The 17,140-nt window shown below is 33.4% G+C and overlaps 1 protein-coding gene across 1 annotated transcript in view; it reads left to right on the plus strand.

Moving 5' to 3' along the window:
• The first annotated feature begins 5,854 nt into the window (after positions 1 to 5,854).
• Positions 5,855 to 17,140, plus strand: part of LOC139520706 (allantoicase-like) — a 36,933-nt gene continuing 25,647 nt past the window's right edge. The window contains exon 1 of the mRNA XM_071313588.1: positions 5,855 to 5,965. The gene's annotated coding sequence lies outside the window, so the exon portion shown is untranslated. The remainder of the gene's footprint in view (positions 5,966 to 17,140) is intronic.

Here is a 17,140-nt window from a genome sequence, read left to right on the forward strand (position 1 = left end):
CATCACAATTATCCGAAGACACTTGGTTTCTGGACAATAACTTTAGTTTAAGTGAATGGATCTCTATAAAATTTAAAAACAAGGTTTGAAACTTTTAAAGGAAGGTTAGGATTGATTTTGGGGGTTATGGTCACAACAGTTCAGGAATAAGGGGCCAAAAAAGGGGTCCAAATAAGCATTTTTTTGTTTCCAGACAATAACTTGTGTGTAAGTGTACAGATCTTTTTGAAATTGTACAAAGGAAAGGCTGGGTTTGTTTTGGGGTAATTTCTCTAAACATTCAGGAATTGGGAGCAAAAAACAAGTAATTTTTTCTAGTTTCATAACAATAACTTAAGGTCAATACAAGGATAAGTGAATGAAAGTAGTTAAAAGAGTCTGATTGTGATGGTTAATTTTGCCATTAGATTTCATCACTGTTCTTTACTTATAATAATACCATGCCAGTTGTATTACAAATGAAAAAAATTAAAGAGGGATAATTATAGAATAACTAATCGAAGAATTCAAATAGATAAAAATATTCAACGTGTGACCGAATAACACATTAATTCAGGAATGCGCGTAGGGAACTATCTCGTTTCTACGCATTCACAATTTGTTTTGATCTGCCGTTATCGACGTCTTGACAACGCCTATTGTGGTATGACGTCAGAGAGTGAAATAACAACGTTTATTTCACATGTGAAATTATCGGTTTTTATCTAACTGGGAAATCAATGTAATTCATTGCAACCATTGTAATAAATGTCTTTAACAGAATGGTAAGGTATTAGATTTGAAGTCTTGGATTATGGTGACACCTGGAAATGTATATATACGGTTAAGTCAGAAATTATTGTGTTGTTTTATCAATGTGAAAAAACAAATACAATGATATTTTCACATTTGCAAAAATTAAATTCTTACATTAAACCAGGGGCGTAGCTACCCGGAGGCACGACAGCACGTGCATCCACGTCGTTTTCACAAAAAAAAAAAAAAAAAAAAAAAAGCAGAAGAGAGAGAGATGAGTTGGTCAATCGGAATCGGGGACTTTTGGTGTCTTTTTCTTCTATCCCGGATATTAGTTTGACAACCTAGTTACAAGTGTTATGAAGCTGTTCATTCTGTTGATGAAGCTGTTCATTCAGAAAAAGATCGTAGCTCCGAAGTTGCGTGCACATTGATTCGGTCCATGCAAAAAAAGAAATGGGAAAATAAAAATTTATAAATTGAATGTTAAAGGAAACAACTATGTTGTCACTTTTTTTAATTGATGAAATATCATTAAATAACGACATTTGGTTTCAAAATAATTGGTTTTTTTTTTGAGATTATGAAAAAATCGGAAGGTTACTTGTACCTTTTACAAGATTTTTACTTTTGAATTTGTAATACTTAGTCTAAGATATGTAGTTTTGGAGCACATTTTACAGTGTACAGTTCATCAGTTTGGAATGTGATGTACCAATCGGCATTAGAATTATCAGATCCCTTCGATATCGTTGAAAATAAGCCGAGGCAATGTGGTTGACAGACTACCGGAGCCAATCACCCTGCAACCACGCCAAAACAGTATTGGAAAGTCTCATTATTTTTTGCGTTCATAGACCATATGATAAGGCAACTGGAGAGTGGGGTCGCGTCAAGTTATCAGAAAATTGCTTCTTTGTGCTGTATCTGCTTCATCGTGTTGTAGGAAATATCACAAACGAACAAATCTCAATATTGTCTGAAATATACGAAACTGACCTAGCATGTAATTTTGACGAATTCAATTGGGAGGTCGCTCGATGCCGAACACTAACGCTGGTTTATAACATCTCGCGAGTGCTACCATGCCATGATGGCCCTGAGATCTACCAGTCACGGTACTACGTATGTAATTGAAAACAAATGTACGATCAACAATGAACAACGAAAGTTACATAGCATTACTGCATATTCATCGGGATTTCAGTGTGAATGTTGACAAAGTAATAAAGTTTGTTTCTGCCCAGACCCGAAGAGCAGATTTTGGACAATTTTGAGTAAATTCTGTATCACAAGTATGTGTTGTTTATGTATTACTATATTCAGAAGATTTATTAATAGTTTTACATTCATAAATTTTAATCTACATGTATATAGCTCCTCTTTTAACCGTCCTATGACCGAAAACCGAAAAAAAAAAAATGGCTGCATAATAGGGTCCCAAATTTTTTTCGCCTCGCTCCGCTCATCGGTAATGCTTCCACATCGTTTCTTTCTAGCTACGCCCCTGTAAACAATCGTATTGATATTACATAAAATTTTGCAATATGCCAATGTTAGTTGAATTGCGTATTGATTTCTAAATTTACAGTTTCCTAATACCTCAAATCAAGATCGCTTGTAAAGGAGAAAGTTCACAAAGGTGTAAAAAATACCCTGTCTCTTTTAAAAGTTCTTTTCTTGGTCAAAAGAGATTGAGAACAAGAGCACAATAAAACCTCAGAAAGACCTACCTTACTTGATACAGGTACAGGAATAAGGCAATTTTCTTGCATGCATATTGTTTTATCTGAATGGAACATTATTTTGGAGAAGGTAGGAATTTGAGATTTTTCAGAAGAATTCAGAAATGTCAGGAGTATTAATAAGGACAAAATATTACTGAGATACTGAAAAAATGCACCAGAAATTAAACATTTTATTTAACTAGAATCTATCTTTCAAATAAATGCATTTTTGTGGTTGAGGAAGCCCCACAAATCATTTGGACCAAAATACACTTGCCACTTGTAAATAAAGAGCAATGCATTTTCCAATATTTTTAAATAAACAGATTGATTAATATACATTATTCCACCACACAAATTACAGTCCAATGTAAAAATGTGCATCACACAAAATGAAGTTCAATATGAAAATGTAAGAGATGAAGTTCTTATGAAGGCACAGTTCAATGCTAAACTGTATACACATTTCACTTGGACATATTTTGTTGCCTAAATTTACACAAAGCAGGGTCCAACAAAGAGATATGATTATGATCTCACACAAGACGCATTGTAATGCCAAACTTTGCAGGATGCATTATTCAATTTAGAAATTACACAAAAAGATCAATAGCAGTCAATGAAATATAAGTATTATTGTTCAATATGCTGAATTGGCCATTGTAATCTTGTTACTAGTATTAATATTAATACATGTTTTATCAGTATTACAAACCTAATTTTGAACTCTATCCCTTTTTTTTGGAAATTTTTAGAAATTTAAAAATGTGACATTCTGGTGTTTAAACATGTATATCTATTATATAGTCATTTTTATAAATTTATTGTTTGCAAAAGTATTATTGTGACGAAAGAGAAGGAATGTACACAGTCGCAGATCCTCAAACAAATCAAGGGACAAGAAAACACTTCTAACAACTTACAACTGCAATAAAACATGAAGCAATGAATAATGATTATACCAACAACATAATCTCACCAGATTGCACGACAAATCAAAAACGCTTGTGGAGCTGTATGAACAGTAAAAACAAAGAACACAGTGGAGTAGCACCCTTGAAAGGAATATATGATATTTCATACTCTGAACCATCTGCAAAAGCCAGCATAGTTAACAAACCAATTCTCATCTGTTTGTAACTCTGGAACCAAGGCAACTCGCAAACTGCCAATTCAAACGAAACAGAGGGCGACATCAAAGCAATGAATATGCGAAATTTCCCAGATATACTTAACATAAAAGTCTCAAAGCCAGGTGTTCTAAAAACTGGATCAGATGTATTGCCAGATGGATTGCCAGTTAAATTGTTGAAGTTTCTACTGCCAGTCTTCTTCCAGCCATCTAATAGCTGTGGAGATATCACCTGTAGAATACTTGAACGTATAATCACGAGCAGCATACTAGTAATGGGAAACTTAGAAAAACACACCATTCTAACAAACGCACAGCATGGCTTTCGTGAACACTGATCATAAGAATAACACATGGGATCACCACTGTCCAGGATCTTACCAAACAGTCGACAAAACTGTACAAACTGATGAATTATTAATTTCTCAGCAATAGGTTTACAAGTGGGAGGTTTACCGAGTATAAAACCAGGTTCAAACCACCATTTCCTACATAAGAAAATGCCTGTACCAAGTCATCCATTCGTTTGATGTGTTTGAGCTTTTGATTTTGCCATTTGATTAGGGACTTTCCTTTTTGAATTTTCCTCGGAGTTCAGTATTTTTTGTGATTTTGCTTTTGAATACGAGGGGCATCATCAGTTGCATGCATTTCACATGCAAAGAATCAAAAAGTGAAAGATTTACTTAAAGGTAAACAAATACACGATAATAATGTCATTTTTCTTCACCTTAATTTAAATTATACTGCCCTATTTGTTGATTCAACAAACAGTCGGTATTCCAATGGGTATACTAATTGTGCACTATTCTGGCCAACTTATTTTTTGTGTTCATATGAAGCAGATTTCATACAGAACCGTTTCAAATACAAAATAAAAACATCTTGTAAAGTTCTTTAATTTCTACTTTTAGAAAAAATAATTATCTTCTGTCGCTCAATAACCTACTTTTATATGTTTCAATGATAATACCGAAAAAGACAGTCTGCTTCATATATTGATTCTCTACTCGATATTGACACATATTTATGACTTCAAAATAGATTATGTAACGTTATGATTTTAACTTTTCAACTGTCAACTTCCCGCCATTTCTCACCAATAACATATACCCTGCGCCATCATATGCCGTTTACATATCCCAGTTTAAAACGTTACGCTTGTGCACGTTCACACTATTTGAACTGCATTAACAGGAGTGTGCTCCTTACACAAAAGCTGATCCGATATGAGGACGAACAACTTAAATCGACATAATATGTTTTACGGTCACCATCAGAAATTGTATGACCAATACGATGTGTCAGTGTCTCAACTCACTAGTGACATATTTTGCGATTTAGAATTAAAGAATACCAGTGCAGTTGTCTGATCTGTAATATTCCCTATTGTGTCCAATTTGTAGCATATTGAATGAATGCATAGCGAGAGACGCTACCCTGTTGACGCACCTGATATATATATATATATTTTTCAAATTTGATATAGGACAGTCAGTCACATTAATGGACATCATGTTCAATTTGAATATACTTGTTATAATTGTGGTTGTGATACTGATATGATCTGATATATAATCCTGGTACCTTTGATAACTATATAGTAATAAACCTTTATTTTAGCAAAAGTAGTTGGTTAGCCATTTAACCAGGTTCAACCCACCGTTTTCCTAAAGTCCGGAATATGGCAGTTGTTACCAAATAGTTCGTTTCTATGTCTGTTGGCGGGTTTGTTTGTTTTTTTAGTTGCTGTTGTTTCTTTGTTGTCATCTCACAGTAGATGTGTTTCCCTCGCTTTTGGTTTGAGACCAGGATTTGTTTTCACTTAATCGATTTATGACTATTGAACACCGCTATACTACGTTGCCTTTATTTTACATATTGACCCACCTGGTCTATCTTGTTTTGTGTGTGATATTGGACAGTCAGACACATTATTCGACATCATGTTAAATGCAATATACATGTCATGAGTGTGGTCCTCGTTCTATAAATGATCTTTTTTTTTTACAAAAGTATTGCAAAGATCTTCATAAAGCTTATATATTTCCTGGCTCCAAATCTTCGAGTTTATTATTCTCAAGAAAACTATTTTTTTCATTAAACAGAGGTTGTTCAAGTCTAGAACGGAAAATAGAACTTCAAACCATGTTATTATAAGATAAATTATTACAAGGTACCGTTGTGTCAACAGGTTAACAAATCTAAACAGTTACGTAACACATCTTCTCAGTGTCACCTTAACTTCAAATATACATTTGGGTAATTGATAGTATGTGATAAAACCTACCTTGCACGTGTCATACGTAGTGGTATCATCTATTTTAAAGCAGGACTTTCTGTGGCAGTATTTCAAATTAATCTTCACATTGTAAGTACTGTTGTTGGATAGTCTTTTAATCAAATAATAAAAACCAAGCACTACAGCTAAGCTGCAATTGTTCTATTCTCTCTATTTATAATATATAACATAAGACCAATCAGCATGCATTCACGTTTCGAATAGCGATATACTACTGCAACATGTTGCCTTTATTTGAATAGAAATTGATCTAAACAGACTAGATTGTTCATATAGAACTTATCATAAATGCAAGTTTGAATGAAAAAATTTAAACAAACGATTAAGAATTTAAAAAATCCACAACAGTTTAACTTTCATTCTCATCATAGTACCATCGTGAGCGGAATTCCTTGTAATTTCCATCTATGCATTGGTATTAATCTTTGTCGTTGACTCGTATTATATAAAATAATGTGGTAAGATATAATTATATCAATGAGACAACTATCCACCAGAGACCAACTGACATAGATATAAGCAAATAAGCTATGTAAGTCACCGTGTTTCGTGAAGATATGGTGAGTTCTACCATTACAAACATTTTTTTCGTATTTTGTAGTGTCACTTTTTGATATGTTGTACATTCCAAGTTTAGTGAAGGGTTAAGCGCTCATATAACTTTAACCCAGCTGCATTTTTTGTGAGCGTGTTCCGAACCAGTGTTGTTAGTTGCTGCCTATTATATGTTTTTTGTGGGTTTTATTTTGCCCTTTAAACCATCCGCATTTTGTCAAATCAGGGCTTCAAAAGCTGACTATGTGGTAGAGGATTGTTCATTGTTGAAGACCGACCAGTTACCTATAATTGCTTACATCCATGTTTTTTTTTGGATTGTTGGCATTGTTATAATATCTCATTATTGTATATCACCGTTCAAAAAATAAAGAATCAATAATTGGGGGAAATTATCCATTTAGTCGTAAAAGTTTGTATAGTTTCCCGTGTAAAATTGAACATTCGTAATTTAGAAACATAAGGCTATGGCTGTTTATATAAGATGAATTCGAAGTATAAACATTTTAATAAGTTCCTTTCTGTTAATTTCGACAGTATACTACATATATATATATATATTTTTAAGTTGATAAATGCATACATGTATAAACATGTATGTATAAATAATAAAGGTAACTTTTGTATAACACCCATCACTCATAGTCCCTTCGTCTTGATTATCATTCATCATGGTTCGTTTGTGTAGGATCCAATTCATATAATCAACACAAAAGTTCCGGACCACTTAGGGAGCCATTTGATTTTTTACATCAATTGTAATTCTGCCTTTTTTATTTTCTCAAAACTCCTGTCCTCATTTTTATGTCCCATTTATGAGCATTATCTTTTCTGGTCTGTGCGTCCGTTCGTCCGTCCATCTGTTCGTGCGTCCGTTCGTTTGTGCGTTCGTTCGTCTGTCTGTCCCGTTTCAGGTTAAAATTTTGGTTAAAGTTTTTGGTCGAGGTAGTTTTTGATGAAGTTGAAGTCCGATCAACTTCAAACTAGTAAATATGTTCCCTATGATATGATCGTTCTAATTTAATGCCAAATTAGAGATTTTATCCCATTTTCACAGCCCACTGAACATAGAAAATAATAGTGCGGATGGGGCATCCGTGTACTTGGGACACATTCTTGTTTTTTTTTCAGATTTCATCCTATCCCCCTCCCCCCGTATAAAAATCAATTTATAGCTCCTTTACATTTGAAATACTTTTTATCAAATGCTTTGGGAAAAACTACTTAGCCAAGAAAAAACAACCTCTTCTATGGCGGTTTTTCAATAAGTAACCAACAATTTCCAAACATGATCTCATTTGTTTCCAAAAAAAATTAAATAATTAAATACGCTGTTTTTATCTGATAATAGATGTGATTTGTTTTCGCTTAATTGATTTATGACTATTGAACAGAGGTAAATAAACACATCATAGGTACCAGGATTGAAATTTGTATTTACGCAAGACGCGTTTCGTCTACATCAGACTCTCGACGCTCGAATACAAAAAATTAAAAAGGCCAAATAAGGTAAGAAGTTGAAGGCATCGAGGACCAAAAATGTCTAAAAGATTGGCCAAATACAGGTAATCTATTCCTGAGGTGAAAAAGCCTAATTAGTATTTAAAAAATTCAAAGTTTTGTAAACAGTTAATACAGCTCTTTGTAAGAACCAGGCAGAGTGCGATACATGATGGTTTCAGATTTTTTCTATAATTGGCCTAGTAGTAGCAATAAATGAATCCTGCTCAAAAAATAATTTTGAGTGGGAAAATATGAGTGGTTGTCATGGTAACGGCCACTCTATTTTTTGGTTGTTAAGCGTGGTAAAAACTGTAAAAAAACAGCTAAATCACCACAATTCAGAGCCTGATTATGAATAGAATCATGCATTTTTCATTAATTTTCATATGTAACATTGATAGAACATCGTTTAAGCTTCATTTTAGTGAAGATTGCATGTCAACCAAATTTGTAAATTTTTTGAAAAATTTTGTGAAAAAATGCATATTTTCAACTTTTCTGAAATTAGGATTTTTGCTGAATTATCAAATTTTCTCTGGTGTTTTTCAGAAAAGTGCAAATGTGTACAGAATAGTTAGCACTGTAGTTATGAAGTTTTGATACTTCTTTATCAAATTAAATAGTGAAATGCATGGGATTTTTTTTAGTTTTGTCACCATAGCAACCGATTTTTTCCTTGGAAACGGAGTTTTTATTTGCAGAATATTGTAGTTTAAGAGCTTAAATGTCCTGAATTGTTTTATAACCGATAAGAAAAATACATAAAAGCTAACGCAAACTTTAAATTACAATCGTCAAGTGTTGTTGACTTCAATTGTTACCACGGAAACACATATTATCCATAGCAACATCCACTCTGAAATTGGATAAATAGAAATTTATGCAATAAATACATAAATAGAGGGTGTTTATTTTCAAATTGGAATATGACTGCATGCTTTGCTTCACTTACAGTCCTTCCTGTTCTTTTCATAAGGCTCAACAAATGTCATATATAATATTGGGGTTGGAAGGTTAGAAAAAAGGGGGGTAGGTTTTTTTTTTTTAAATATCATACATGTAGATTCTTGAAAAGATTATGTTTGGTCGGAGAGCCTGATTATAAATAGAATCATTTTTTTTCAGAAATTTCATATGTAAGATTGATAATCTATTACTTGGTTTTAGCTTCAAATCTTAGTTAAGGTACTTTGTAGTTCGCTTGTCATTTTGGGGGATTTTTGTCAGATTTTTCAGAAACCTCAGGTTTTATTCATTTGAATGCCTTAAAAATAAATGGCATTGACCCCCATTTATCTTTTTATAAATCTTTTACATGTATAATGATGAGCCATCTGTAAAAGTCTTATAAAATTTAAATTATTCCTTGATAGTTTTTGAGAATGTAAACTTATCAATGATAAAGCTATGAAAAGTCAAGAGAGAAAGTTTTCCCTCCAAAATTTCAATGGCTAATATCTCGAAAACAAGCAAATTGATCTGTATATTTGTTTACTCTTTTGATTCCTTTATTAATCAGCTATCGATATTCACTTATATTTAAATTGAAAGATCCAAAATAATGTCATACAATTGTGAAACTCCAAGTCAAATTATCTCTCTGCTTTAAAATGAATTTTTAATAAGGAAACAATTTTTTTAAATCTCAGAATATGTCAGATCAAGATTCTTTGATAGAAAGTCATTGAATTTTCATTTCAATATAATAAAGTATTCTTTTTAAGATGCTTGGGTAGCAATTTGAATAGATAGAACATGATTTTATTAATAAAAACATCTTCATTCTATATATTTATTGCAAAACTACTTTACACAGTTCTAAAACGAGAGCTTACTTTGGAAGTATATTTATATTCGGTTATAGTTATATTAGCAGGGTTGATTTTTGTTCTTCCGTATAACCTGAATTTACTCAATTTTCTTAGTAGTATATATACTAGTAGTAACAAGGATATCGTTTCTGGGGGCCTTTATAGTTCTTGTTCAGTGTAAGCTAATGCTCCGTGTTGAAGACCGTACTTTGGCCTATGATGGTTTACTTTTAGGAATAGTGACTTAGATAGTTTTCTTATTGGCATTCATACCACATTTTCTTATATAATTCTGCTCATTATTGAAGTCAATGATATATGATCTAATTATTCGAGGATTTTGCTTTGCAATCTATTAATAACTACTGTTTCCTTTGAATCTTAAATAAGAAATAAGCTAAAACAAAGGTTTGCGTTGTAACGCAAACATTGGAAGAAAAAATTAAAAAAAATGTTTGGCGCTAATACGCTTCCGTAGATTTTAAGAAAGGTAGTGCATATATTACTTAAGAATCGGTGCTCACCCATTACATTAAGAATTGAGAAATGCCAGACACTCGTTATGTACAGCTGATAGAGTTGAGAATGAGCGTCATTTTTCAGTCGAATGCTTACTTCATAATGATTTGAGGGAGAAACTCTTTCAGCACATTTCTAGCACATCTCGATGTTAACACAAAAAAACTTTACTATTACGGGGGATACTGACGATTGTATTGTTAAACAATAGTTCTTTTGAATAATGTAGTGCATGTCTTGATACTGACTGTTATTTGATATATATATATAGTTAAAATTGAGAAAGGAAATGGTGTATATGTCAAAGCGACAACCACCCGACCATAGAGCAAACAACAGCCGAAGGCAACCAATGGGTCTTCAATGTAGCGAGAATTCCCGCACCCGTAGGTGTCCTTCAGCTGGCCCCTAAAATATGCATAATAGTACAGTGATAATGGACGTCATACTAAACTCCGAATTATACACAAGAAACTAAAATTTAAAATCATACAAGACTAACAAAGGCCAGAGGCTCCTGACTTGGGACAGGCGCAAAATTGCGGCGGGGTTAAACATGTTTATGAGATCTCAACCCTCCCCCTATACCTCTAGCCAATGTAGAAAATAGTTGTTTTTTTTAATTTTGTTTTGGCTCCGATTGTGACTGAGGCTTATGGTGCTATGAAAGTTTATATTATATCATCTTATTATTGTTGTAAAGTCTTTATGTTGATCCAATCATTATACCGCCGCTTAAAAAAGTGGGGTATACTGGTTTACCTCTGTTTGTCCGTCCTTTCAACCGTTCATCCGTCAGTCTGTCCGTCAGTTCATCCCTCCGGCCCATGAATATTTTCGTTGCATTTTTTTCATGAACTTTATTATAAGGATTTCTAAAAGGTTTATTGAAGTCGGCTATATCTTGTGATAAGTTTTCAGATTCATTACTCAACCACTTCCTGTTTACCGAAAACTTTTCACATGACTGCCAAGTTAAAAAAATATTTTTCTGAGGGACTACAATACAATGATTTCTGAAATTTGGTTTCAGGGTTTATATTAGTCAGCTATACTGCGTGATGATTTTTCAGATTCACAACTTGACAACGAAATATTTGGGCGGGGTACATTGTATCATCAATAGTTTGCACCACCACTGGTTGTTAATATGATCTTTATATACCCTTTAATTTGGAAAAATGAAATATTCTGTTCTGTTTTATTCTATATACAGATTTCGAATTGAGTATATAGAAAATATTCGAACTACCTAAGCCTTATGTTATATATACAGAGTTATTTCTTTAAAAACATGTTACTTTATCTACGTATATCTAAAAGTAATAATACAGACAGACAATTTTCTGTTATCCTGTTACCCTTATGCTTGACTTGATAAGTGTTGGACTAATGGGTTGTTGGAGTATTGGGCTGTCGGACCAATGGGCTGTTGGACCAATGGGCTGTCGGACCAATGGGCTGTCGGACCAATGGGTTGTCGGACTAATGGGTTGTCAGACTACATGTAATGGGCTGTCGGAATAATGGCGTGTAACCATCTCATTAACAATTATACCACATCTTCTTTTTTTAAATTAACAGAAAAGATAAAAACAAATCTACATGAAAGTTGAAAAATATGATATTGTATGTATGACAAAAACAGGTCTCCAAAAAGGTTCTCAGTCCTAAGATCAAATGGTCACTTTTAGAAAGGAGTAGGTCCAGTAAGACCCCTTTTTGGCCCCAAAATATAGCAGTTTTACAAAATTGTTAAAATGTAGACTTTGAGTTATTTATTGTACACTATAGCTAGAATGCTTCTGCTACATAAATATGGGCTGTTTTTGACAATACGATGCACATATATCTTGTACTAGCACCAGTAAGTCATGCTAAATTACGGAAATCTTTACAATTCTAGCATTTTAGTTAAATTTTAGACGGTTTTCGTGGGAAACGAAAGTGGCCGCATTTGTGTTCATCCTTAATATTAAAATGTAAGTTGTATTTTATGATAATACATAACATATATAAAGATTGAGGATGAACACGGATGCGGCCACTTTCATTTTTGACAAAAACCATCTGAAAAGTGACATTTTTCGGCATATTTGGTAGATTTTTCATATTTGAGCTTGAATCCGGTCGTTTTTAATGACTAAATCAGTTAAAATCTTTCACATAAACTAATTGATTCAAATAAAATAGACACTTAAGTGTTTAAAAAGTGGTCAAAATCTTTCGTTAAATGAACCTGAAATTTGAGGCCAAAATCGGTCCTTACCGGACCTACTCCTTTATTTAGTTAAACAGGCCATATTAGACAAATTATACAGTTAACACTTACAGTGACACCAACAAAATTCAAACTTGATCTCTCTGTGTATAAATGTTTCATAAGATTTGATTGAGGCAAACTAAAATTATAAAATGGAAACCAACTTTGTGACGACTAATGTACTGACAAACATGGGTTAAAGCTACTACAACCCCCCCCTTTCCCCCTCCAAAACAAAAAAATTGCGGCACGGTCATAAAAGTGTTTATTTTAGTTTTTGCCCGGCCTTGTACCTTGAATCAATCAAATGTGTTGCGGCAAGTATGGACACAACATTCAAGCTTGATACAGCTCTGAATTTGGATTGCGATTAAATAGTTGACACAACATAGTTTTCTGACACAAAATGAATGTAGTCTAAGAACTTAAACTTAAAAACTTAAACATTGGAGATTTACCTATTATGGTCCAATATCCAAAATCTAAATACATGGTTAAATTCAGCATATCAAAGAACCCCAAGAATTCATTTTTTGTTAAAATCAAACTAAAAAGTTTAATTTTGGACCCTTTGGACCTTAATGTAAAACAATTTAAAAACTGGACCAAAAATTTACATTTACAGTAAGATTCGGCATATCAAAGAACCCCAATTATTCAATTTTTGATGAAATCAAACAAAGTTTAATTTTAACCCTTTGGGTCCCTAATTACTAAACTGTTGGTACCAAAACTCCCAAAATCGATCCCAACCTTTCTTTTATGGTAATAAACCTTGTATTTAAATTTCATAGATTTCTATTTACTTATACTAAATTTATGGTGCGAAAACCAAGAAAAATGCTTAATTGGGCCCCTTTTTGGCCCCTAATTCCTCAACTGTTGGGACCAAAACTCCCAAAATCAATCCCAACTTTCTTTTGTGTTCATAAACCTTGTGTTTGAATTTCATAGATTTCTATTAACTTGTACTAAAATTATTGTGTGAAAACTACGAAAAATGCCTAAATGAGCCCTTTTTTGCCCCTAATTCCTAACCTGTTGGGACCAAAACTCTCAAAATCAATCCCAACCTTCCTTTTGTGGTAATTAACCTTGTGTTTAAATTTAATAGAATTTTATTTACTTAAACTAAAGTTAAAGTGCAAAAACCAATGTGTCTTCGGACGACGTAACGCAATTCTCTTTTTCTCAAGTATCTACTTGTATGCAACATTTTAAAAAATCAACATACCCCTCCCCCCTTTTTCCAAGCCCCCCAACCCCAATGTTTCGTTACATATTAAATTTATTGAACCATCTGAGGAAAAAATTTAGACAAGACTGTGAGTGAAGCAAAGAAGGAAGTCATATTCCAATTTGAAAATTAACACCCTTTATTTTATGTATTTTTTTACATAAATTTCTATTTATGCAGTTTTTTAATGGACGTTGCTATGGATAATATGTCTTTCCGTGGTAACAATTGAAGTCAACAACACTTGACGATAGTAATTTAAAGTTGCGTTAGCTTTATGTATTTTTCTTATCGGTTATAAAACAATTCAGGACATTTAAGCTCTTAAACTGCAATATTCTGCAAATGAAAACTCCGTTTCCAAGGAAAAAATCGGTTGCTATGGTGACAAAACTAAAAAAAAATCCCACGCATTTTTCTATTAAATTTGGTAAAGTAGTATCCAAACTTCATAACTACAGTGCTAACTATTCTGTACACATTTGCACTTTTCTGAAAAACACCAGAGAATATTTGATAATTTCGCAAAAATCCCAATTTCAGAAAAGTTGAAAATATGCATTTTTTCGCAAAATTTTTCAAAACATTTACAAATTTGGTTGACATGCAATCTTCACTAAAATGAAGCTTAAACCATGTTCTATCAATGTTACATATAAAAATTAATGAAACATGCATGGTTCTATTCATAATCAGGCTCTGAAATGTGGTGATTTAGCTGATTTTTGAAAGATTTTACTACGCTTAACAACCAAAAAATTGTGTGTCCGTTACCATGACAACCACTCATATTTTCCCACTCAAAATTGTTTTTTGAGCAGGATTCATATATTGCTTCTACTAGGCCAATTATAGATAAAATCTGAAACCCCCCATGTATCACCTGTATATGGCACTCTGCCTGGTTCTTATAAACAGCTGTACTTAATTGTTACCATATCAATGAAAAATCATGTCAACACAAAAGTGCTGACTACTGGGCTAGCGATACCCTTTGGGAATTGAAACTCAACCAGCAGTGGCATCGACCCAGTGTTTGTGAATAAACTCATCATAGATTCCAGGATTGAAATTTTGTAAAACTACTGTTGCCTTTACCTATCCAATATTCGAACTTCTGATCGGTTTCAATAAATTCTCTCTAACTCTATTTGACTCTCACTATGATTTGATTAATCTGTTTCGAAAGCGAAATGACTGAAATAATGATCATTATAATGACAAAAGACATGATTGCCGCTTTCCAATTGTGAACTTTCCGTTCCTATGTAGCAACATTCCAGCATCGCCTGCATATGGAGTATATATCTCCCAAATTGATAAGATATTTCCGGCTTGTATTTCCTATCATGATTTCCTTGATAGAGGGTTGCTGCTCACAAGGAAGCTATTAAATCAAGAGTTCCAAATGGTGAAGTTAAAATCACCCCTTCTTAAATTTTACGGACGCCATTACGAGTTGGTTGACTGTTATGGGATATCCGTTTCACAAATGATATCGGATATGTTCCTTATGTCGTAACTACAATCCCTTTCCCTTTTCACGAATGTGACAAACCGAATAAAACTATTTACCGGGTTTGTAATAACATGAGCAACACGAAGGATGCCACATGTTGAGCAGGATCTGCTTATCTTTTTTGGAGCACCTGAGGATCTTTAGTTTCCTATCGTGTGTCTTGTGTACTAATATTTGTGTATGTCATTTTAAGCCATAATGTTGTCAGTTTATTTTATCTATGAGTTTGACTGTCCCTCTGGTATCTTTCGTCCCTCTTTTAGAAATATGCATATTGCAAGGAAGTGTTTTAACTCTCTATACACATGAGATGTATGTGGGTTATTGAGCGATAGAACATCATCAATTTACAAATGTATCTGAAAGGGAAATTGAAGAACTTTTCAAGATGCATGTGCTTCAACATTTTAGTCATCTGAACTATAGCTATTCAAGCGGTAAGGATGAGGCTATTGTAGACGAAACGCGCGTCTAGCGCAGGGGCGGATCCAGCCATTTTAAAAAGGGGGGGTTCCCAACCCAGAGTAAAAGGGGGGGGGGGGGTCCAGCTATATGCTCCCATTCAAATGCATTGATCGGACAAAAAAAAAGGGGGGGTTCCAACCCCCGGAACCCCCCCCCCCCCCCCCCTCTGGATCCGCGCCTGTAGCGTACAAGATTCCAAGCATGGAATCCTTAATGGTTGATTTTTTATAATCAATTGGGTAAGAAGGTCTTACATGAAATCTACTTCACACGACTAGAAAACAAGCCACTATTGTCCTTTGAAAAAGAAAAAAAATAACCAAATTTTAGTTACACTAACCCGCAACGTTTGTTTGTTGTATTTTTAATTGACATATTCTAATTGCCTTTTTCTAATGTTATACTCCCTGATACATCCAGAAATCCTCTATCGATTCTATAATAAAATGGAATGATGTTGGGAATAACTAAACTAACTAAAAACACTGGTTTAGATTAAATTTCAAAATTTCTCAATAATATGACCCTTGATGAATAATGTCAAAGTTTCATGACATTGACTTAAGTAATCATTGACCAAAACATTTTTAAATTTGTTTGAATGGTTTTCCAAAAAGTAAAATAACAAAATTACCGAACTCCGAGGAAAATACAAAACGGAAAGTCTTGAACATTTTTTTTTTTTTTTATAAAAAAGGACAAGACGTTCTTTGTAAATATAGCTCAACATGCAGACTTCTAATACGTTCAGGTATTTCACATCCAATTTTTTATGGAAATATTCTTTATAAAGCACAAAGGTGTCAGTATTCACCTCAGAAACTTACAAAACCTTTGAATAGACTTATTAAGAAAGGATATAATTACGATACTGTTGTCAAGTCATTAAAGATTGCATATTTTGGCGTTAATATTGAGTCACTGATAAGGTCTTTGCATCGGAACTAAACACATTTATTCTAAAAACAGTTATTGGCATGACACGGGTTATGTTCTTCTCATATATGTTATGATGGTATGATACTAAACCCCTAACGGGAAGGATTGTGCCTGATGTTCATATGATGAAATCATAATCTTTCAGTCAGTTTAATTGAAGTCTGGAGCTGGCATGTCAGTTAACTGCTAGTAGTCTGTTGTTATTTATGTATTATTGTCATTTTGTTTATTTTCTTTGGTTACATCTTCTGACATCAGACTCGGACTTCTCTTGAACTGAATTTTAATGTGCGTATTGTTATGCGTTTACTTTTCTACATTGGTTAGAGGTATAGGGGGAGGGTTGAGATCTCACAAACATGTTTAACCCCGCCGCATTTTTGCGCCTGTCCCAAGTCAGGAGCCTCTGGCCTTTGTTAGTCTTGTATTATTT

Source organism: Mytilus edulis, chromosome 4 (assembly GCF_963676685.1).
Source record: "Mytilus edulis chromosome 4, xbMytEdul2.2, whole genome shotgun sequence".
Lineage (NCBI taxonomy): Eukaryota > Metazoa > Mollusca > Bivalvia > Mytilida > Mytilidae > Mytilus > Mytilus edulis.